Below are 25,354 nucleotides of genomic sequence, written 5' to 3' on the forward strand. Positions count from 1 at the left end.
GGATATAGATTCCTTTGATTCTATGACCAGGAGTGATATAGTGGGGTCATATGGTAGATACATTTCTAGCTTAAAAATTAAATGAGTGTTTAATAGAGGCCAGAAGAGGGAGGACATCAAGTACCCTGAAACTGGAGCTACAGTGTGGAGGCTGGAAAATGCAGGCCCATTTCCACCTTGTCTGACTGTCAGAGAGTTTGGAGATTGACAGGCATAGTTGCATGTCCTAACTCAGGAGATGATTGCTTGGTTCTTTAGAAATTAAGATACCTCATTCTAGTAAATCCATGCCATCCTGACAGGTGGTCAGGATATGCAAATGTGCTTCTGCTCCTTCTTTTGTAACTATGAGGTCACCTGGGGAAGGGTACTCTTCAGCATAGATGATTTCGAGCACCTTTGCTACCTAGACAAAAGAATGCTAATGATTTGATGTCTCAGTGTGATAAAGCCATTGACTGTGTGAGTTATCCTTTTGTATCATATTAATCAAGTGTATTGTTACCTTCTCCCCCTCCCCGTATATCTTGGGTATAAAAGCTGCAGACAAATAAATACAGGTGGAATTTCAGGATTCCAGTCACTGGAATACCCTTTAAATTGATTTTTGACCATTTTGAGTGAGAGATTAAATTATCAACAAACATGTGATTTTGGTTCTTCCTTTCCTTTCTAGATATTTTTATTTCCTTTTCTGGTCTAATTTCTACAGGTAGAAAATGTCTAATGTTATATCTCTATTATAAACATGGAATTTATTCCTGGCATTCAAATTTTAGCCGAATGAAGGATAAATGTCACATAATCGTGTTAATCACAGATGCAGAAAACAGTTGACCAGATTCCAAATCTTCATAAGTCAAAAACTCTCAAGAAATTAGGTTTAGAAACAATATTCCATACCATCAGTGTTCTCTATGATAAGCCCCAAATAATCTACTCACAGGGGAAGATTCAAAGGCTTTCCCTTGAAAATAAGGTAGAATTCAAGGATGTCCATGTTTATCTGATCTTTACAACAAAGCTTTGACTTTTAAACACTATAACCACATACCACTTATATAGTTACATTGTAGAATTATTCCACTATACATATATAATATAGAATTAAAGACTAGTATAATTGTTAACAGGGAACATAAGGATTAGTTAGAAATTCCTATGTTATGAACTGGACTTTTGTGTCCTCTTACTTTGCATCTACTGAAATCGGGATTCTGAAAATGACAGTATTGAGAGATAGCCTTCAGAACTCTCCACATTCTGATACTTACATTAGGGACCCCAAACATGTTTCTTGTCCTTTTGCCCTATAAGGACACAGAAGGCATCCTGTACTCAAGGACAGGATCCCCATTTGAACCTGACTGTGCTGACACCCTGCACTCAAACTTCTATCCGCCAGATTTTGAGCAGCAAATTACATTATATATAATCCATGCTGTCTATGGCACTTTGATTTTGCATCCAGGACTGAAAGAAATATGGATAGTGAGATTCAGAGTTATTAACTAAAGTTTCATAAGACCAGTTTCTAAGAAGGCTAATAGTAGATGATTTTCTTTTTCAAAGTAGGAATGCCAGATCCTCATCATTTGATTTCAAATGTATGCAAGTAATATTCCAAATACTTTGTTTTGCATCTCCTACAGCAGGTGAAACTTACCTATACTGCCAATATCCATAAATTTTTCCTTAAAGGTAAAATTTATATATACATATTCTTTTTCAAAAATTTAGTTTCATTTATATGTACCGTATTTACATTTCTCTACTCCGTCTAACTCTTCCTGTTCCACACCCAACTCCCTTTTATATTTGTTTTCTTCAATTATTACTGTTACATGCTATAAAAGTTAATTAAGATATAAATACAACCCACTGAGTCCAGTTAGTTCACATGTATTTTTACAACTGACCATTTAGAACTGGATAACCAATTAGGGGCCTCATCCCTTAGAAACATGGATTATCCCTCTTTCTGTAGTCACTAATTACCTGTAGCTGTTAATCTAGGGGGCAAACCTTGTGTGATTTCCTTCATCTATGTTGTAATGCCAACTGCTATTATCATGTTTCAGGTCTTGTTCAGGAAGAGATTTTGTTGGTGCAGCTTCCCAATCATATCTGAAAGATACAATCTCTCAGAAAACATCCTGGTCCTCTGGCTATTATCTATTTTTCCATTTTTTGTCCATGATGTCCCCTGATCTTTAGGTGTAAGGGTAGTAATGATGATAATGTAATGATCAACTGGAGTTGTACTTTAATGCATGTTGAGAGTTTACTAACTTTAGTCACCAACTAGGGCTTCAAGTCATGGAAGCCATGATGTAACTATTTGAACATATACTGTAAATTTTTGTTTATCAGGTTATTATTATTGTAATATGTCTTATGAGATTATAAAATATGCTCACTACTTATTCAAGAATGCAATGTACATTTTACTTTTATTTTTATTTATTATTGTTGTTGTTGTTGTTGTAGGTGTGTTTCTTTGCCACAGTACATGTGCAGGTCAGAGAACATCATGTGAAAGTTGGTTCTCTCCTACTATGAGGGTCTCAAAATTGGAGGCAAGTTGTCATGTCAGGCTTGATGACAAGAGCATTTACCTAATGGCTTATAAAGTGCAGTTATTCTGAACACTTATTTTCTATAAAGAATAGTACACAGAGAAGTAAGTGGTTTTATGTTCTAAAACCCACGAGTTAAATCATAGGGGCAAAAGCACAAAATATATCAGTTTTATGCTCTGAGTGCTCTTGTTCTGTGCCATTGGGATCTCTATGCTTTCTAGTATCTTCATAGGAAACTAACTGTAAGTAATAATTTGCACCTTCCTTTCATTATTCCTCTCAATTTACCTTCCAGAATATAAGCACATTACTATTGAGGACTGCCCAAAGGCACGCAAAACAAACACGTGTAATGCTTCTTGTCCAATACCAAAAATGATGTTAGAGAGGATGCTAGATCATAAAGATGCAACAATACAACCAGTAACTGTTATTGTTTTTTAAATTACACAGTAGTTTTCTAGCTGCAGTGAAAATTATAAGCATTAATGAATTTGGTACAACTTTTTAGATGCCTATTTCAAGGCATCTCCTTCTAGAAGGTAAAAATTATTACCTTAACTGTATTACCAAGAAATATCAAAAGTCTGTGCAAGTCAGGGCAGAGTAAATCAATATAGTTATCAATTTTATTTATAATTTGTCATTTAAAAAATATTATTTTTCAGAGCTCCCCTAGTAGCTCAGTAATGGGAATACAAAAACACAAAACCAACAACAGAGAAACTATCATCTATTAAAATACATAGTATACATCAAGATGTATTGTGCACTTTTTATGTATTATCATTTATGTTCACAATAATATCACCAGGCTGGTACTTTGCTTTGGTTTTACAATTAAGAAAGTGGTATTTCAGAAAACAAAGTGATATCTTCTAAGTCTCAATTATATACCTGAAACAATCTCATGACAAAGTTCATGCTTATCATTCTTCATGTATATATTCTGTATACATTTGTCCTAAGTATTTACAAATTTGAATTGGGAGGGGGTGTTGAGAGAAGAAAATGACTTCTCATTTAATCACCATTTCTGACTTGTAACCTTTCCATGACTTCCAGTACCTCAACTAGTCGTTCGTGCTCCATAAGTCATTGTCTCAGTCTTGGAACCAATTTATCTGCATCTGGAAATGTATGAGCTCATTGAGAAGTCAGTATTCCCCAAACTCACTTGTCTTGAACTTCAGTCTACCTGTTAGTATATTTGTTTGACTGTTTCTAGTTCTGCTTTCTTCCCAGTCATGCCATTTTCCCAATACATGATTTCTTTCTGCTACCATTGGATGAAATTCTATGTACAACATTGCTAATTGACCCCAAGGACTGGAACAATTGGCAAAACATCTGACTCAGCAACTATATATTTTCCTTGGGAATGCTTGAGAGATGGTCAGATAATCCCAAAACTTGTAACACAGATGTGTATTCTTAACCCCAATAGCATTTTGTAGACCACAGAAATTCCACATTAAAAAGTCTTAATTTCTGCACAACAAATATTGTCAACATCAGTAATTCCCATTAAAAATTACAGGCACTATTATGACATGTGCTTTTATTTGGAGTATATTTTAGAAGATGAATACGTTGATACAAACCAGAATATCCTCCCAATCAGTTCATCTTTCCAGAACAATAACCATAAAGCATGTTTGTGATCAGAGAAGATTGCATTTCCTGTAGACTATGTTCTAAATAGATTGGAAGCCTGCATGTTCTAAGTCTTGTCCATCTTGCGCACAGCCCCTTGGAGAATCACTTCTTCCAATATATCACAATCTGGATTTTCTCATTACATAAAGTACTATTCTCTGAAGTGTTATTATATTTGATTTCATCACACACATCTTTGAAAAGTTGGCTTTAACCAAACATTTTTCCTTGAGAATTAATTTTCTTCCACAGTATAAATCAATTTGAGAATGACCATGTGCTTGAATAAAGAAACAATACAGCAATCAAAATACCAAAATGTGTACTGCAGTAAATGAACAGGGAAAATACTGCCCAGAGAGGAAGCCATGGTACAAGAATGGAAGACTTTAGAGATCATTTCCGAATGCAGACAGGGAAATTAAGGACAAGAAATATAAAATGGCTCATTCAAATTTGTTAGCTGATCCACAAGGAGAACACGTGTGATGGGAAATCTGTTTGTCTATGCACCATCTTTGATTTTAACACTCATTTTGCATTTGAATTACTTGGAGAGCACTTACTAACGATTATCTGGGTTTCATCTCTAAAGATTTCAATTTAAATCATTGGTGGTGAGGTAAGTATTTGTACTATTTTAGTGTGTGTGTGTGTGTGTGTGTGTGTGTGTGTGTGGATGTTCATTGAGGTCAAAGAGGACATCAGCTCCTTTGAAACTCAATATATGACCTGGATGCTGGGAAACAAACTCTGTTGTTTGGAAGAGCAACAAGGGCTCTTAACCACCGAGTCATCACTTCAACCCCAAACATTTCAAATTTTAAAGCCGCTTTTCATATTTCCACCTCAGCTACTGTCCCAAGAATAATAACTACCAAACTACATAATGCAGCTCTTTAACATTTTAGACTTAAATCACCATGTTTGAAACTGCAGTGAATATGCTCATTCTACAGAATGAGACCTTTGCTTAGTGGGCTATGTTGGAAGAGATGCTACATGTGTTTATGAAAGGTTTGGTGTGCTGTCTGTGACCAGTGACCCTTATGTTTAAGGGTAAGGAATTTCTGGTTTTCTGAAACTTCATATTTAAGAGAACTATTATTTTTTTCTTTGGAAAATGTGCTTCAAGCAGTTGTCACTGAATCTTTTCCCCTCTCAACCCGTCCAGTAGGTCCAGTTATTCAGGGTCTGAAGAGGTTCTACCTGTATGAATCATGGACGAGAGAAAAGAAGGAGACCAAGCAAGATTCAGTTGTCAAGTGTTGTAGTGGGAGCGGCGGCGAGGCTGTGTCCCGCCACCTGGCTAGCTTTACCCAAAATAATTACACGGAAACTGTATTCTTTTAATCACTGCCTGGCCCATTAGTTCCAGCCTCTTATTGGCTAGCTCTTACGTGTTGATCTAACCCATTTCTAATATTTTGTGTAGCACCACAAGCTGGCTTACCAGGAAAGATCTTAACCTGCGTCTGTCTGGAGTGGGAGAATCATGGCGACTGACTGATTCAGCTTCTTTCTCCCAGCATTCTGTTCTGTTTACTCCACCCACCTGAGGATTGGCCTATCAAATGGGCCTAGGCAGTTTCTTTATTAATTAACCAATGAAAGCAACAGATTAGAAAGAAATCACCCCCACATCAGTCAAGGTCTCCGTTTATTAGCGTAATGGTTGTGGCTTATACAGCCTTTGAATGAGGAACTTGGCTTGGGGTGGGAGGTAGGGGTAAGAAGGAACTTTGCCAGGGTAGCAAAGGTCACAAGTCAGCACACCTAGTGTAAGCAGAAACATTCTTTTTGTGATTCCGTTAACAAACAGTTCTCAAGATAGTTGGGATGTGGGGCTCTCTGCAAACATCTTTAGGACAATGGTCCCTGACACTCTCTGGTAGCCAAGCTTCAATGACTGTGTTATATTCATTTGTAGCACCCTGTATACGCCAAAGCAGTCACCCAACTGCATGGAAGATTTTGACTATTTGTTATACTACATTGTGAAAAATATGAGAGAAGAAATGTCATTTATATTTTCAAAATTTGGTATCTTATCTGTCAAAAAGTAGAAGCCAAAAATATCTGTCGAAATGAACTGAATTTGTATGTAGAAGTCCAATTAGTAAAATATAAGTAAAAAATGGAAAGAGTGGTACTAAATGAGCAATAGCATGGTTGCCTCTAATTCTATAAGGAATGATTAGATTGGTATCACATTATTTTATTAGGAACATTGCAAATGAAGTCTCTTTTCATGCCCATTTTAGGTTGTTCCCTATAAAAATAAAAAACAGCCACTGTTGTTCAGAGAAACTTAATAAAATAATCTGCCCAAAGTAACAGAGGTGGTAAGGGGTATGAGAAGGATTCAGACTCTGTTTCTACAGCTGTGTAACACTCTCTTTCTGATTATTCTTCATACTTCACCTCTTATAAAATCCATTTCCTAGTTTCATTCCCCAGAGCAAAGGAACAAAGGGAAAGAAGAATGGAGAAGGGAAGTAAGGGAGAGAGAGGTGAAGACAAGACACAACTTCCATATGGTCCTGCAATTTCACAACTGGGTGTGTAATAAAAGGAACTGAAATAAGACTGTCAAAGAGACATCTGCATCCTCATGTTTATTGGCTCATTATCCACAATAGTTAATAGGTGGAAGCAGCTTAGGTGCCCATGAGCATATGAATGTATAAAGAAAATGTGAAATATATACACAATAGAGTATTATTCAACCATAAAAGTTATGAAACCCTGTTATTTGCAGTGAAGTGGATAGAACTGGAGGTCATTATAGTAATACAAATAATCAAGACCCATAAATATAAGCACTGCAGGTTTTGAAATATGTAGAAGCTAAAATACAGATCACTAAAGAACCCTTCCAACTATTAGGTATGAGGAAGAGTGGAGTGGCTTGGACTTGATCAGTGTATGTTGTATGAACAGATGGAAATGTTACATGATGCTCCAAAATATTCACAGTTAATTCATCTTAGTGAACATTATAATGTTAGCATGTGCTCCTAAATGTATGCTAGTGTTTTAATCCTCAACGTTAGTAAAATGTTCATGAAAACCTAAATGACTGTATGATGAAGGTACAAGACTTGATGGTCATTTAGATGGAGGATGGATAATGGATACTGAAACATAGCTGAAACACCAAATTCTAGAGTTCATAGGACAGTGAAGTGGCTACAGCTCATCTTAACAGGTTTGAAAGCTGAAAAGACAAATCATAAAGTGTATGATTTCTGACTAGGTAAATATAAAGTGAATGTGTATATGCAAGTATTACATTGTACTTAGAAGATATGTGCAACTATTATATGTTAATAAAAAGGCAAATGGCAAATAGCTCAATTAAAACACAAGCAAACAAAAAAGCACCTTTCCCTAGTGATGATATAAAATGGCCAACAAATGCATGAAAGACATTTAATATTGTTATGATTACAAAACGCAAATGAAAACAATAGTGAAATGACATTTCACACCCACTAGAATGGTTAGAATTTAAAAGACCGCAATAGGCATATGTTAGAATGGGGAGAAATTGGAAACCTCAAATACTGATGGAAATAATGCAATATACACAGTCACTTTAAAACAGAGATTGGGAACCGGAGAGAAGACTCAGAGGTGAACAGAAGTTGCTGCTCTTGCAAAGACCCTGAGCTCAATTCCAAGGACTCAAATAATGACTAATTACCAACCACAAGTCTAGCTCCAAGAGATCTGTAGTTCTCTTCTGACTTACTCAGGTACCAGACATGCACATGGAGCACAGTCACACATGCAGAATAAATATTTATACACCTAAAATAAAACAATATAATCTTTAAAAACTGGAGTTCAGTAATGTATGAAAAAGTAAAATACAGAGTTGTTAGATGGCATAACAATTTCTTTTCCAGAGACTGGAAACATTTCTAAAAAATACTTCAACACAAACTTCTATAGATCTTTATTCTGTAACAACCAATGTTAGAAATAATTCAAATAGTGATCAAGACAGAAGAAAAATGTGGTGTCATATAATGACTTATTATTTAGTGTTGCCCATCAGATGCTAAAAATTGCTATTTAGCAATAAAAAGAATGAAGCATTGATACACATGTTGCATATAAACAGTGGAATATTTATGTTTCCAACATGGGTGGATCATAAAAAGGATTTTAAGTGAAATAAAATAGTCATAAAGATAATATGTATATATAAATTATGTATAGAATTACATTTATAAAAATGTACTGATAGTTAAGTTCATACACGCAGAAAGTAAATTAATATTTGATAGAGGATATGGGAAGAGGGAGAATGAAAAGTTACATACAGGTCAGAGAAGCTTCCCTTTGCCAATGGAGAGGAGCATAACTGGGTAAATTTCTGAGAATATGAAACTGAGTACTCAGTCCTAAACACATCTTTATTAATGCCCCCAGATGCAGGGCTCAATGAATATCTGTGAAAGGGAGGCAGAAATAAATGTGGAAGAACTGGAGAATGGAGAGGAGTTCCATGAAATACTGTCTTCTGGACACAATGTGGCTACTACAGGTATGAACTCACATCAGTAGTGGTTACCTGCATGTGATGTATACAAGATCAAGTCATCCAGAACCCCAGAATAAATGGGATAAATGATTTTCAGGCCTCACACCTAACTGAGGAGCAGTTATTGGCAGTAGACAGCTGGTGAAGGAGGGAGAATCACACTTTATTGAGAATTTGGCCACTGGCAGGTTTCTGATGCTCCAGTGGATGGTGCCATATCCATGTACGTATGAGAAGAATTACTGAATTCTGTGAGTTATAATAAAAAGATAGGAAGTTGGGAGGAAAACATATTGGGGCAGATGAAGGAACTGGGGGATGTAGAAACTGGGCTATGAATGACAATTTTGCATTGTTTTTCAAAACAAAGAATAAATTCTAAAGGAGTGAATGGTGGTGCATATAAGACTCCATCCTGTAATTTCTGAAGGTTTCTGGGATTAGGTGGCTGATGATATTTTACATAACTTCAATATGCTAAAAACATTGAGCTACATATTTTAAAGGTTGTGTTTTTACTATTTTAATTATATCTCAATAAATCTGTTACTTTAAAAAATTGAGAGTTCTCTATACATCTTGGCAAGAATTATAAGGCACCCAGAGTGGATTTTTTATGTTTCATAAACACTTCCTCTTCTAGACCATTGGTAAAACTCTCTTTCCATCCACCTATTCCAAATTAAATACATGTATCTAAACACACAGAGTCTAGAACATTACCACATCATAAGGCAAAAATCAAACAGAGAAATATCCTAAGAAGTTTACATCTGTATAGAAAAAAAGGAGTTTTCTTTGTCCTAAGCAGACAGGAAATAGCCAAACTTATTTATTTAACTTACCATGTTCCAAGGTCATATTTGTGATAAATGGTAGTGCCTGAAAAGGACTTTTAGCATCACTGAATATCTCAGCGAACATTTAAAAGAGACATTTCTAGTCCTTTGTTTCAAAATGAAATTTTCCATGTAACTTCAGTCACATGGTTTTATGAAATTTCATAGGCGAGAGCAGAACACAAGTAAGAGAAAGAAAAAGACATGTGTGTGTGTGCGTGTGTGTGTAAGTTTTGTACACAAGAGCAAAAGAGTTAATTTTGAAGACAATGTTCAGGCAATGGGAAAGGAGCAAATAAATGATATCAAAGAATCTTAAATAGGTATAATTTCCCTTATCAATGTAGATGGGGCAAACTCACAGGACCCTAGCCCTACATGATCTACAGGCAATTAACAATTGCTAAGAGAGGGAGGATGAGCTCTTAATTGGTAATTCAATATTACCTACATAATAGTTAGCCCTAGAAACATGCACATGCAAGCAATACTGAACAGACTCAGCAAGCTGTGTTTTTACATTTATTCATTTATACGTATACGTAACCACAGTGGTAAAAGGAATCTGTGGATGTAGGAGAGAGGTATAAGTTGGGCATGAGAAGGGTAGGAGTTAGTAGAGAGGGAAGAAATGATGTAATTAAAATTTTGAATATAAAAAAGAAATCTTGCCTTTAATTAAAGCACTCCAGAGACAAAGATAGGGAGACTTCTGTGAGTTTGAGGTCAGCCTGGTCTACATAGAAAGTTCCAGGCCAGCCAAGACTGTATAGGGAGACCGTATCTCAAAAAACAAACAAAATTTTGGGAGCCTAGTCTGTTTGGATTCACACCTTCCTAGACCTGGATGGAGGGGGAAGGGCCTTGGACTTCCCACAGGGCAGGGCACCCTGACTTCTCTTAGGACTGGAGAGGCAGGGGAGGGGAGAGGGGGATGGAAATGGAGGGATGGGAGGAGGCAGAAATTTTTAATAAAGAAAGAAAGAAAGAAAGAAAGAAAGAAAGAAAGAAAGAAAGAAAGAAAGAAAGAAAAGAATGAAAACAAAAACACCACCATCACCAAAACTAACAGGATCTTGCATAAGAATTAAAAGTGGTTGAAAGTAGAGAAAGACTCAGAGGGGAATGAGTGAGGGTGTGAATCTGATCAAAGCACATTATACTTATATATGGATATATATATATGAAATTTAATGTATATATGACATTATCAAACAATAAAAAGCAAAACTAATTAAAATATAAATAAAAATCTTAAAAGGAACCTTAGTTTGTTTTTTCTTGTTGCTGCTGTTTTTTTTTTAATGTGTATCCCAGGCTGGCCTCAAACTCGTGATCCTCCTGCCTCTGCCTCCTTCAGCAAATCCTACTGGTGTGTGCCACCACGACAAGAAGAACTCTAATTTTAAGCAAGGATAAGTTCTTACATACTCACTTTCTGGAAGAAAAATAATGTTCTCAAAGTAGCTGATTGTGGAGTATTACAGGACAGAAGAACAAAATGTCCAAGAGTCTCACAAACATCAACAACATATCATTGTATTCATTTTCTTTTTAAATTTTTTATTAATTTTTTCTTTTATGTCACATACTGACCACGGTCTTCCCTCCCTCCTCTCCTCCAGTGCCCCCCCCACCTTTCCTATAACCTCATACACCACTGGTCAGTCTCCATTCAGAAAGAAAGTGACAAACCTCCCATGGGAGTCACATCAAGTTGAGGCAGGACCAAGCTCCTCCCCCTGCATTAAGACAGGGCTAGGTAACCCATCTTGGCAAACAGGCTCCTAAAAGCCAGCTCACAGCCAAGGAGAGGCCCTGGTTCTCACTCTGAAGAGCCCTACAAACAGACCAAGCTACATGCAGAGGGCCTAATTTGGTCCTATGTGGTTTCCCCACTGTCGATCCAGAATGGGTGTGTTCCCACTAGCTTTGGTCAGCTGTTTCTATGGATTCTCCCATGAAGACCTTGACTCCCTGACTCATTTATTTTTGATTTGTTTGGATAAACTTTTAAACATATTTTAAAGTTTTTTTTTTACTGAATTTATTCATTATACATTGTAGTGTGTTACAGAAAGGTCATTTTCATCCAAGTATACTTTGTATACTGAACATATCTCCACTTCACTCTTTTCCTTTTAAAAATAATAAAAATGAGCAGTATATAGAATATGTCCTCTCTTGATAGCTTTATTGGAGTATAGCTGATATGTGAAAAACTGTACTATTTATACTTAAAATGTTCATTTTGACAAAAGTTCTCATATGTAAACAGCTACCATAATTAAGACAAGATTTAAAAACCTCAAAAGGTATTCTACTTCTGCTTTGTGATCCATCCTCCCTTCCCATTTCCTCCCTACCAATTTACCACAATGATCTCTACCTCCATAACAACTCTGTCTACATTCCTATAGAAACTGCTGGTTTGCCTCCTGTGGCTATAGGCTACTTTGTACTTCCTGTTTTACATTGATGTAATTTTCTGAATGTACTCCTAATTCTCACTTTTCACATAATTGTAAGATGCATATATATTGATAGCATACATGAATAATTCTTTTCATTACACATACTAAAAGTTGTTTAAGATTTCCTATTTGTATATAGTTGTCATTTTTGTTTTTTTAAAACAATCTTTTTATTTTACATACAAATCCCAAGTCTCGCTCCCTTCCCTCTTCTTGCATCCCAAGGTTGTGAACCCAAAAAGATAAACATGGTATGTAGTCATTCATAAGTGGATACTTGACATAAAGCAAAGGATAACCAGCCAATAGTTGTTATTTTTATTTGGGGCTATCTACCAACTTGCTATAAACATGGGTATACAAATCTTTGGGTGGTTATATTTTTCCATTTGTTGACTAATATTTGGGATGGTTGAAACCACATTATTATAATGGTAGGAGTTGGTGTCTATCTTGACTTTAGTAAAACTGTTATCTTTTTTCTTCAAAAATAAATTCTTTCCAATGGAGTCATATAAGTACCTTTTCACAAAATAGTAAAACTAGTGCTAGCATAATTAGATTCTTCTTTTGTCAACAAATAACAGTTTTTATTTAAAGTCTATCTTATAATAATGGCAGTTAACTCTGAGTAGTGGGTAACATTTTTCCTTTATTCTCTCCATTTTCAATTTTTTAGAATCCACTGTGTATATAATTTGGAAAATAAGATATTTGAAATTATATGTCTTTGTTAGGGTTTCTATTACTGTGAAGAGACACCATGACCCTGGCAACTCTTATAAAGAAACACTTTTAATTGGGATGGCTTACAGTTTTAGAGGTTTAGTCTATTACCTACAAGGCAAAACATGGCAGCACGCAGGCAGATGTGGTGCTGGAGGAGCTCAGAGTTCTACATCTAGATCCACAGGCAGAAGACTGCATGCCACACTAGGCATAGCTTGAACATACAAAACGCAAGTCCTGACCTCACAGTGACACACTTCCTCCAACAAAGGCTGCACTTTCGAATAGTGTCATTCAAACACATGAATCAATGGGGGCCATTCTTGTTCAAGCCATCACATTATATTTTTTCTCATTATGCCCTGAAAGTGATAGTTTAAAATTATATTATCATATCACTATTTATAATCGACATTTTATAGTACACCTGAGCATCATATTAAATTTTTCATTTTTAAAATGTTCAGGTTTTAAAAAGTCTCTTCAAATAGTTTGAAATCAAATACGAAGTTGGGCCACAATTTTTCCAGGCAAGTTCTACAATGTCTCAGTTGTCTGAATATTTTAAAGCATTCAAACATGTGTATTTGAGTAACTCGCTTTCTGTGAGAAACACTCAGTCATACAATAAGAATGAACCTCATAATTCATGAGTTTATCACATTATAATGGACCAAAATTGGAATGCAGTTGACTTTTGAAAAGATTGTAAAGAACTTTTGGGGAAAAAGTTGATTTTATGTCATAATTTATTGAAGTTCTTTTCCTGTATCTTTTTCTCCTTTGGCCATGAAACTATATTATGAAATATTGTTCTATTCCAGCACAAATTAATGTATTGTGAGAAGTGCTCTGTGCATTTTTTAATTTTTTCAAGATTTTAAAAATTACATTTATTTATTCTCTCTCTCTCTCTCTCTCTCTCTCTCTCTCTCTGTTTGTCTGTGAACATGCATTTGTGTCACAGCACATGTGTGGAGGTCCAAGAATAACTCACAGCAATCTTCTCTCTTTCCATGTGGACACCAATTGTCCAACTCAAGTCTCAGGCTTGGCAGCAACTTGCTTTTATCATCTGAAAAAATTTGATGGTCTTTATTCTGTGATTTTTTTCATGAGGTTTGGTTTCTTAGACAATAAAGGTAACTATATGCTGTTTGATGAAGAATGGAAGGGGAATGATAATTGCTTGGCTTACATTTTGCCCATATTAGTGTTAATTATCTTTGAAGGGAATTTGAGGAGTATTATCAATAATATTTTATACTTACTATCTTATGGGAAACTTCACATGAGTTATGCCATACTGTTTTACAATTTCCATAAAAATCTCACAAAATTTGTATAATATGTCCTTTTATAGAATATTGAAATTAAAGGACTTCCTAGTTCAGATGACTAGAAAGGAAATGGGAAAATGAAATACAGTTTTGATGAATTCCATTGATGGAGATAAGATAACACTCACTTAATCTTCACATTAGAAACTCTGCTAAATAACATTTTAAACCTTGAATCAGCATTTTCTTAAGAAACCCAAATCCAAATGGACTTTAATAATAAGTAGATTGTCAAGTACACTAGAACAACATGTAGACAATCTGGGTGTTCTTGTTTCTATCCAATTCTCTTTGTCATACCTAACAATATGTTAAAATAACTGTCTTGAGAAGATATAGCCCACAATCGTCCTTCTAATGTGTTCTGGGAATGAATAATACCTTGGTTTAGTGTTTCCAGTCAGAGACACAGAAAGAATTCAAGGATTTGAGAGGTATTTGAAAATTTGAAAAAAGAAAAGCAGTTAAGTTTGTAATGATGTTCTCTAAAATAATTTCTAATACACTCAAATTGTAGTTTTCTCACATTTCTGACTAAAATGCAACGAAAGTCATTTTTGACAGTGAAAAAGCCAAGTACATACTTTTTGGTTCATGATCCCAGAACAAATAAACGTAGAGTATAATAAAAGATTACAAATTTTAGCCAAAACTTTTTTCTTTTCATATGATAGACAATAAATCAATGTAATTTTTCACAAAATGATGTCAGTATTCAGGAAAACAGAGAGAAATATAACATTGAAAAGCTCTTTTAGGAGAAATTGATACATATACATGGAGTAGTTATGCTAAAATAACTTAGACATTTTAATATCTAATGATAATTACTATCAGCAGAATTTTTTAAAGGTGTATCCAAAATTTGTAGCCATATTAATATGATTAATATTTAATATTGCTTGAGAATTTCCATGAAACCAATGTCTTAATTAGATTTTTTTTTATTTTATTCAATATTTCTAATTAATTGAAAGGCATGCCCATATTTGCATTTATTTTAAATGTATAATGTCTGAAAAACTTTTATGTGTAATTAATAAAATGGATTTTCATTAAGTCATTTCTGTATTATTTGATTTGAGATACAACTTCCAAATAAATTCCTATCTAGATAAACCTATACATAAGTAGATACCCACTATTTTATTTTTTTTTCCCGCTACCACCTCCCATTGCCCTCCCCTTCTCCCAATCAAGTCCCCCTCCCTCATCAGCCCGAAGAGCAATCAGGGTTCCCTGCCCTGTGAGAAGTCCAAGGACCACCCACCTCCATCCAGGTCTAGTAAGGTGAGCATCCAAACTGCCTAGGCTCCCACAAAGCCAGTACGTGCAATAGGATCAAAAACCCATTGCCATTGTTCTTGAGTTCTCAGTAGTCCTCATTGTACGCTATGTTCAGCAAGTCCGGTTTTATTCCATGCTTTTTCAGACCCAGGCCAGCAGGCCTTGGTGAGTTCCCAATAGAACATGCCCATTGTCTCAGTGTGTGGGTGCACCCCTCGCGGTCCTGAGTTTCTTGCTCGTGCTCTCTCTCCTTCTGCTCCTGATTTGGACCTTGAGATTTCAGTCCGGTGCTCCAATGTGGGTCTCTGTCTCTGTCTTCTTTCATTGCCTGATGAAGGTTAATATTCAGGAGGATGCCTATATGTTTTTCTTTGGGTTCACCTTCTTATTTAGCTTCTCTAGGATCACGAATTATAGGCTCAATGTCCTTTATTTATGGCTAGAAACCAAATATGAGTAAGTACATCCCATGTTCCTCTTTTTGGGTCTGGCTTACCTCACTCAGGATAGTGTTTTCTATTTCTGTCCATTTGCATGCAATATTCAATACGTCATTGTTTTTTACTGCTGAGTAGTACTCTAATATGTATATATTCCATACTTTCTTCATCCATTCTTCCATTGAAGGGCATCATACAACAACCTAGATGCCCTTCAACATTGTATCTTAAGGAGTTAGTTTAGGACTAATGTGTTTGCTTGTTTTGCATGTGCATGCACTGCTGGTGTTATGGGGGGTTGCTCAGTAGTACAGTTCTTGCCTAGCATGCAGAGGTTTGAATTAGATAGCCAGCACATCGTAAACACAAAAGTGTTACAAGTAAGGGGTAAGGGTAAGTTTAATCCATTCAAATAGTGTCTTTGGGGTGTAGGAAATAAATAGGAGTCAGAGAATGATTGCAGGGTGTGTGTTGATATGGTAGAATAAGAACCTAAGCAATATAACACATTTAAGAATTTTCTTGATGATTAACAATATATTTATTTGCAGCTACACTAAAACTATCCAGATGGTATTAATAGGCAGCTGCTATTTGATACAGATTTGTATAATAATTGCATATGCCTTGTGATGTATATTGCCACAGTTTACATTATGATTTTATTTTGAAATAGTCATCAAATAGAGCTATAATCAAAAATCACAAAACAAAATTATTCATGCCCCCTGAATTTATTTTCTCTTTCTTCATGTGTATATATTTGGAGTCTGTGAAGATGTGCAAGCATGGTCTTACGGGTTATGGCAAACCTGTATGTGCATGTAAAAGAGGGTGTGAAGGGTCCAAATTGATACTGAAATCTTCCTCTGTCGCTTTAGACGATCAGGCTCCTCCAGAGTTCCCTGCCATCAACTTTGGAGGCTGGAATCACAGGTGGGCATCCATGCCCATCCAGCATTTACATGGGTTTTACAAACCTAGGTCTTCTTGTTTGAATGGCATGTGTTTTAACAACTAGGGCATCTCCCTTGGACCCAGTCTTTGTTTCTTTCATCCATCTTGGCCGTCTTTTCACTTCATTGTAACCTCTCACAGTCTATGCTCCCAGTCTAACGTCAAATGAGCCATGGGTCACGTGCATCTTATGAAATCACCCACAACTAGAAATAATATTCAAACCTTCTTACTTTCAAAATGATTCTTTAAACAATTATATCTAATAACTGAAACGACACATTTATGGCTGAATTAGTGGTGGGAATTTTTTTTCCTGTGCTGCTGAGATGGAGACTGGTGTGTTAAGTTTGGGGAATCACATAAAGTAGGTGATGTGATAGGAAGTTCCCTAGAAAATTGCTACAGCTTTGTTGACGATACTGTAGCAAGGGATTGACTGTGAGTAGAACTTTGTGATCAAAGTTCAAATGTCCCAAACAAATCACATAATCTGAGTTATCTCGAGTCGTCTTAGCTGTCTATTGCCTTCCCCCGAATCTAACCTAATGCCCCTGTAATTATCAAGTAAAACCTTTGGAATATTTTCTTAGAAGATTGCCACCTTCCACAGACCCACAAGTTAAAGATATCATCAGATAGCATCTAAAGTCTACAGGACAGATTTCTCTTTCTATGACACCGGGTTTTGATTTTACTGCATGTACTGGCTTTGTGGGAGCCTAGTCTGTTTGGATGCTCACCTTCCTAGACCTGGATGGAGAGGGGAGGGCCTTGGACTTCCCACAGAGCAGGGCACCCTGACTTCCCTTAGGACTGGAGAGGGAGGGTGGAAGAGTGAGTGAGGGAGTGGGAGGGGAGTTGGAGGAGGGGAGGAAGTAGAAATTTTGAATGGCATTATTTATAAAGTAATAGAAAATTAAAATGTATAAACATACCAAACATTTTTAATGAAAAAATTACGATGTCATTTCACATACTGAAGATTTATAAAGTTAAACCGTTAATAACAATGTATCTTTTTCATGGTTATAAGCAGATCTATTAGTTACTGCCCCAGTGCCCAAAGCTCAACAAAGGGAATGTAAACCCTTGAGGAATCCTCCCAAGCATGATGAGAGTAAAGCTGTGTTGTCAGCTTTAATTCCCATTGATGTTCCTAAGCACTCATGTGCTTCTGCTTATCTTCGCCTTCCCTTCTGTTTTGTCTTTGTCGCCTTTGCACACCTTAGTTAACCTGCCTCATTAATAAGCGTTAGTGTTGCTTAGGATTTTTCCCTTTCCTCACTGTTCTTCTCAGTCCACAGTTCCCAAGGTTTCTTTAATGCTTTTTCAGTTTTTAATTACCAGATACTGATGAAATCCAGAATTAATACATGAGTTAGTCACATACATTTTATAATTTATATATTTCCCTTCATAAATGTTCATTAGAAAGTGAATTCATGATCTATTTAATTTCAAAAAATGTATTTCCCTTCTTGTAGTTCCTTCCTGAGTATCTGGTTGGTAGATAACGATAACGCTGTTCACATTTTCCCATGCTAAAAGGATCCCAGAATTCATTTATTTTTTGTAGGACTTTTTTTGTTTTTGTTTTTGATACAGTATTTCATTCAAATTTTCCTTGAATTCCTGATTCATCTGCCCTAGTGTTGAAATTACAAATTTATTTAGCTTCCTTGGTATTGAGACTGCAAATTGTAATCCATGGCTCCTGCTTTCTTGAGAGTCTCTTTATACATTTAATTCTTTGGCAGTGATCTTAAAGTTACCAAGGTATAGTTTGAATTTGTTCATTTCTGTCAATTTTACTTCCTGTAGATGATAGTCTAGACTATCATCATGTATTTCCTGTATTATTGCAAAAGTCTTTTAAATTATTTCCTCTGCTTCTCCATTTTTGTCCATTGATTTATTGCCCATAGTGGAGACAGAATAATATTTATAAAATATAAGTTCCATTACATTGTACCCTTGATACTTCACAGAGTTCTTATCTATACAGATTACAAGCTATAGGATGTATTGTGTAACTGATTCACAAACTATAATTCATAATTTATCTCTCATCACTAAAAAATTTTCACTTTCTGTCCTAACAACAGTAAACTCATTGCTATTTTCACATAATATGTAATTTATTATTTTAGCTTTTGCTCTGTTTTTGTGAATTTACTCTTATCTGTTCTTACATAGTTTCTACTCTGTGATTAAGTCTACCTTATCTCCTGCAGCTATATTAAACATACTTCCTGTGAATTCACAAGGCATTATATACACTCATTATAACTATAGTTACATACTACACCACATTAAAGTCAGTTTTGTTATTATTACTCTTCCAATGTGTAATAATATTCCCTGAGCAAGAAGCCATGTGTTATTCACTTTTGTGTTCTGAGTGTCCATATAATACAATGGCTAATCTACAATGGGTGGTAGAGACATAAGGAAGTGTGTAATGAAAGACAGGGTGTGAATGGAGGGCTGCTATGTGCTTAACACTAAGCAAATGAGCCATGATTCTCATTATGCTTATGATAAAGAAAATGCATTTGCACTAAGCTAGTAAGATGTCTATTATTTATTTAAGTATTAACTTTCTATATAGGATATGCTTTAATAAGTCATCTTCTTAACAGAAATGTAGTTTAATGTTAAACACAACTAGGCTCTAGGCTCAGGATATCCCTCTACCAGGTATTGTTCAGGCCTGTCCCACAGGTTTCCAAAACAACACAGGTTGTTGCCATTGCCTTTACTTATCCATGTGGTAAGCCCTGATACTGGGGACATCACACACTTTCATTTCAGGACATAAATGGATCAACTCAAAATTATGGGAAAAGTTCTCCTTGTTGATTAGCTTCCATGGTGCTGCAAGTTGCTATGAGGGTTTGGGGGGAATAAAATATATTAATGATCTTACTAAGTATCAAAACTTCCATGTTACAATTACTATCTGTCAGACAAGATGTGCTCACAGATGCAATAGTGGTATGACTGTCGTAGGGTAAGCAACTACTTTATTGCATTTGAGGTCTGCTTCACAGGAAGGAATTCAAACTGGCACTCTCAACCTTGTTAGAAATCCCATGGCTGATGAGCATCATAGGCCTTAAGAGGGAACATGTTCTTATTGTTTTGCTGAAGGGGCATGTTGTCAAACTACCTCCTAATATTTATTTTTGTACACCTAGATCAGTACTTTTCTAAACTTTAACCACACAAGCTCTTTATTTTACTTTTATTTTTGGCAGTGGGAAGTGGTAAACACAGTAAGATCATAATTTGCCAAAGTGCTGCAAACAAGTGAGTACAAGTGAGTGTCCAGCCCTAAAGAGAACAACTCTATCAAACTCCATCACCGGTAAACACAGTAAGATCATAATTTGCCAAAGTGCTGCAAATAAGTGAGTACAAGTGAGTGTCCAGCCCTAAAGAGAACAACTCTATCAAACTCCATCACCCAAGACTTACGAAAAGAACACAAAAGAAAAGGTTTGAAGAATGTAAGAGCTATAGGGCAATGAGAAGTACTATGAACTTATGTCTTATGGACATGGAATAGCCATTATACTCACAAGCTCAGTGCTTGTGTGGTTGTGTTTGTCTAAACAATACGAAGACAAGAGGGAACCCATCTTGGATGAGGGAGAGGCTCATAAGACCTCACCCCTAGCTAAGGAGGTTTTGGCAATAGTCTTCATCTGTGTCTGTTGTAAATGATTCATGTCATGTGTAGAAAAGTATTCAGTGTTTTAGTGCCCCAAGTTTCAAATAGGAAACTGAATTATGTGGACTAAATAATTTGGATTAGAATAGAGATTTGGATTATAGTTGCATTCTGTAAAAAATTTACACTGCATACCAGAGAGAAGATTTTGCTATTAGGTTAAAATGAATTCTAAAAATATTCTTACTCTGTGATTTATTGTTAGAATCCAAGATTTTGTTCAGAAACTTAATTTTGGTGACTGGTCACAAGTCTTTAGATTAGCCTATCTGACTTGCATTACTGATCAGTTTCTTCTTAGCCATACACCCATGGGTCACAATTCTTTGCCATCAGTCTACCATGTCTTGAATCCAGCAGCTACAATTGTTGCAGTCTATGTCTAATATGCTTAAAAACTTCAGTCCATTTTCTGGAAATGCTTAAAATTCTCAAATAGATAAAGTATTGGTTATGAGTTGAGGATCCTGTGCTTAGAAAGAACTGAGACCCAGACACCTTTAAGGATAAAGGAGCAGGCTGCTTCCAGATTGGAGCAGCACCTAATTATTTCATTGTTTTATTATTGCCACTCTCTCTGTCCCTGTAAAAAAGGATATATCTAGCTGATGGCTGGAGGCGTCTGAGGGGCGGACGGCGGCGGCGGCGGCGGCGGCGGTGGAGGGCGCGGGCGGCGAGGGCAGCGGGGCTGGAACTGGAACAGCCGCCGCGCGGACCCGACCAGCCTCGCCGGCTCCTGCCCGCAGGCCGCGAGCGCGACGACCGGGTCAATCAGGCGGCGGCGTGGGCGCCAGACTGGGCGAGGGCGAGATAGACTTACATGTGTGGGGAAAAAGACCAGAAACACTTCTGAATTAAGAGCTTGAATTCTGAAGTGAGGAGAGCACTGAGACCTGAAGATGAGTGAACTTGACCAGCTGCGGCAGGAGGCCAAGCAACTGAAGAACCAGATCAGAGATGCTCGTAAAGCTTGTGCTGTTGCGACTCTTTCTCAGATCACAAACAACATTGATCCGGTGGGAAGAATCCAAATGCGAACCAGAAGAACGCTGAGGGGTCACCTGGCCAAGATATATGCCATGCACTGGGGCACAGACTCAAGGCTCCTTGTCAGCGCCTCTCAGGATGGAAAACTCATCATCTGGGACAGCTACACCACAAACAAGGTCCATGCCATCCCTCTGCGCTCTTCCTGGGTTATGACCTGTGCATACGCTCCTTCTGGGAATTATGTGGCTTGTGGGGGCCTGGATAACATCTGCTCCATTTACAATCTGAAAACCCATGAAGGGAATGTGCGTGTGAGTCGTGAGCTGGCGGGACACACAGGTTCCTGGATGACAATCAGATAGTCACCAGCTCTGGAGACACCACATGTGCCCTGTGGGACATTGAGACTGGCCAGCAGACGACGACATTTACTGGACACACTGGAGATGTCATGAGTCTGCCTCTCGCTCCTGACACCAGACTGTTTGTCTCTGGTGCTTGTGATGCTTCAGCCAAGCTCTGGGATGTCCGAGAAGGGATGTGCCGGCAGACCTTTACAGGACATGAGTCTGACATCAATGCCATATGTTTCTTTCCCAATGGCAATGCCTTTGCCACTGGCTCAGACGATGCAACATGCAGGCTGTTTGACCTCCGTGCAGACCAGGAGCTCATGACCTACTCCCATGACAACATTATCTGCGGAATCACATGTTTCCTTCTCCAAGAGTGGCCGCCTCCTCCTTGCTGGGTACGACGACTTCAACTGCAATGTCTGGGATGCACTCAAAGCTGACAGAGCAGGTGTTTTAGCTGGACATGACAACCGCGTCAGCTGCTTGGGGGTGACTGATGATGGCAAGGCTGTGGCAACAGGGTCTTGGGACAGCTTCCTCAAGATCTGGAACTAAGGCCAGTAGCAGGTGGATGCCATGGTTCCAACCTTGGAGCGTTACAGCGATAGCATACCCTATCCAACCATACTAACGTGGACACCCACACCTCCCCTCAGAACTTCAAAAGGGCAAGATCTTTTTTCCTTCACTTATTGCTGAAACCAAGAGCACAACTCCCATTAAGAGAAGGATCTCTGTGCTGTAAAATAAAACAAATTGTGCATTCCTTCCGGGGCCATTGTCTTTGTTTTCTTCTTTTGTCTTGGGTAAATTTTAAAAGGAAATACTACAATAAAAATGTTAACCAGAAGGTAACCCTGAGTGTGATTGTGAGACAGACACGCCTCTTTACTAGTTCATTTGCATTTTAGATCAGTGATCCTGTTCTGTGGCATTCTGTAATTGTTTCTAAATATGAGTTATTTGTAGCAGGACTTTGGAAGCATTCACGTTTCTTTCTTAAATATATTCCTTTATGTTCAATAACTAAGAAAACCAGAGCCCATGGTAGCCTCTGATTTGTCAGGGATGTATTTTTGTCCCTGGCTGTTTTTTTTTTAAAATCTCATGTCAGATGAATGTTTCGTACAAACACGGCATAGTGGAAGAAAAACATTCAGAAGCTAAGTAGCCAAGCACATGATGTGACGGCCACAAATGCTTTATTGGAATCCTTCCCCTTTGCTCAGCAGTGAACTTACTCCCAGCACCCTTCCCTCCTGACTTGTCCTTCTCACTGTCTAGTTTCTTCTCTTACCTTGGGTTTCCTGTGAAGTTGGAGGGAAGTTTGTAGTCATGTGACACTAACCGTCCTGCCCCCGCTGTCAGAGACTTGTTCTCCAGAGAGGTGCCTGTCCTGTGCTTGGATAGTCAGTTGGTTATTTGTGTATGAAACCATGTACAAATCAATGTTTTGAAAATAATGATCTCAGACTTTCTAAGTTAAATTTTAAACAATTTGATTGTTTGCCATATTGGGTGGTTTACTCTTAGAATCGCATGCTGTAGAAATGCTCTAAAGTGCATATAGGACTCAGTCCCTAGATGTTCTTTTTCTTTTAAGAAATAACCTCTTCAAGTTGTACAAGTGGCGGCTTTGTCCATTACTGTTGCTATTCTGCACACATATTGGAAGCAGCAAGCGCTTTACACGCTTGAGTAGTGGGATAAGTCACTGTTTTCTTTACTTTAAAAAACAAAACAAGCAGTCCTGTTGGGAATGATTGCTGTTGGATTCAGGAGGGGAGAGGGAAAGCCGCTCTGCTGCCTCTTTAACACTTCCTGGAAGCCTGCCTCCATGAAACAGCCTTTTGCATCTGAGGCGACAATTTTCCACCATGCAGATCCTCGTGGTTATCATCTCAAGCCATGTTCAGCAGCAGCGTTTGGACAGCAGTGTTCTGTGGGCCTCCCCTCCCCTGTACCCTGCACCCTCATAACAGTAGTGGCTTCGCCATCCTGTTTTCTGCAGCGTCCTGTACAAAACTGTGCTGTGACTGTGCGGTAGGCCTGGACCTGGCAAAGAGAACACAGCGAAGCCCCTTCTCTTCCTACCAAACAACTCTGTAGAGCTCTCTGCACCCTGTACCCTTTTCACCTTTTGTATTTAATTTTAAAGTCAGTGTACTGCAAGGAGGCTGGATGCAAGATAGATACTATATTAAACTGTACTGTTATTTAAGATGTAATAAAGCAGTTTGACATGAGGGGAAAAAAGGATATATCTAGAATTGAAATATAGCTCCAGTATTTTTAATTATTTTATTATTATTATTTCTTTTTTTTTACATCAGAACCTCAGTTTCCTTTCCTTCTTCTTCACCCCCCTTCCCTCTTCTCTTCCCCTCCACCCTCCTATCCACTCCTGCTCTGTTTCTGTTCAGAAAAGTGCAGGCCTCCTACAGATATCAACCAAATGTGACATATCAATTTGTAGTAAGATTAGGCACCTCCCCTAATATTAAGGCTGGACAAGGCAACCCAGTAAGAAGAAGAGGGTCCCCAAAGCTGGCCAAAGAATCTGAGACAGCCTCTGCTCCCTCTGTTAGGAGTCCCACAAGAAGACCAAGTTACACAACTATAACACATATGCAGAGGGCCAAGGTCAGTCCCATGCAGGCTCTCTGGTTTTTGATTCAGTCTCTGTGAGCCACTATGAACCCTGGTTAATTGATTCTGTGAACTATGTGCTTGTGTAGTCCTCAGCCCCTCTGATTCCTACATTCCTTCCTTCTCCTCTTCCTCAGGATTCCTTGAGCTGTCTGATGTTTGATGGTGGGTCTCTGTATCTGTTTCCATCAGTTGCTGGGTAAAGCCTCTCTGATGGCAATTGGGCTAGGCACCAATATACGAGTATGGCAGATTATCATTAGGTACCATGACTTTGACAGCTCCGTATTTTTAAAGGACCCGATACTTGCAAAAATTGCTAAGGCACACCAGAAATTAGAACAAAACCTTCTACCTTATTCTTGAGTGTCCTCTTCCAGAGCTGACAGTGCACAAAGGGATGTCACTACTTTGTGGACCTTTGCTGATTATTTATAGAATAGATACATTATACTATGTGAGTTTGCAAATACTATATTTTAACAAATCCAAGAATGGCCTTTAGAATCTTTCAGAGTGAACCCATTACTTGTGTAGTATTCTTTTTCCTAGGTTGCCTTTTGTCCAGGTGAAATTTATCTTTAAAATTTAGACAGATACATAGAGCCGAATGGTTCTTTGAAGAATTGAAAGTCTAGTCTTTTACTTATTCTGGGATGCTCATAATAAAGCACATGTAACAGCTTAAGAGACTATCATGTGTTCTGTCTCAACTGCAGTAGCATCATGAATATTGATACTCAGGTTCTGTCAACCCT

The 25,354-nt window shown here is 37.5% G+C and overlaps 1 pseudogene; it reads left to right on the forward strand.

Moving 5' to 3' along the window:
- The first annotated feature begins 21,212 nt into the window (after positions 1 to 21,212).
- On the forward strand, positions 21,213 to 22,522 carry LOC130864047 (guanine nucleotide-binding protein G(I)/G(S)/G(T) subunit beta-1-like; annotated as a pseudogene).
- The last annotated feature ends 2,832 nt before the right edge of the window (positions 22,523 to 25,354 follow it).

The sequence above is a fragment of the Chionomys nivalis genome, chromosome 21 (genome assembly GCF_950005125.1).
Source record: "Chionomys nivalis chromosome 21, mChiNiv1.1, whole genome shotgun sequence".
Lineage (NCBI taxonomy): Eukaryota > Metazoa > Chordata > Mammalia > Rodentia > Cricetidae > Chionomys > Chionomys nivalis.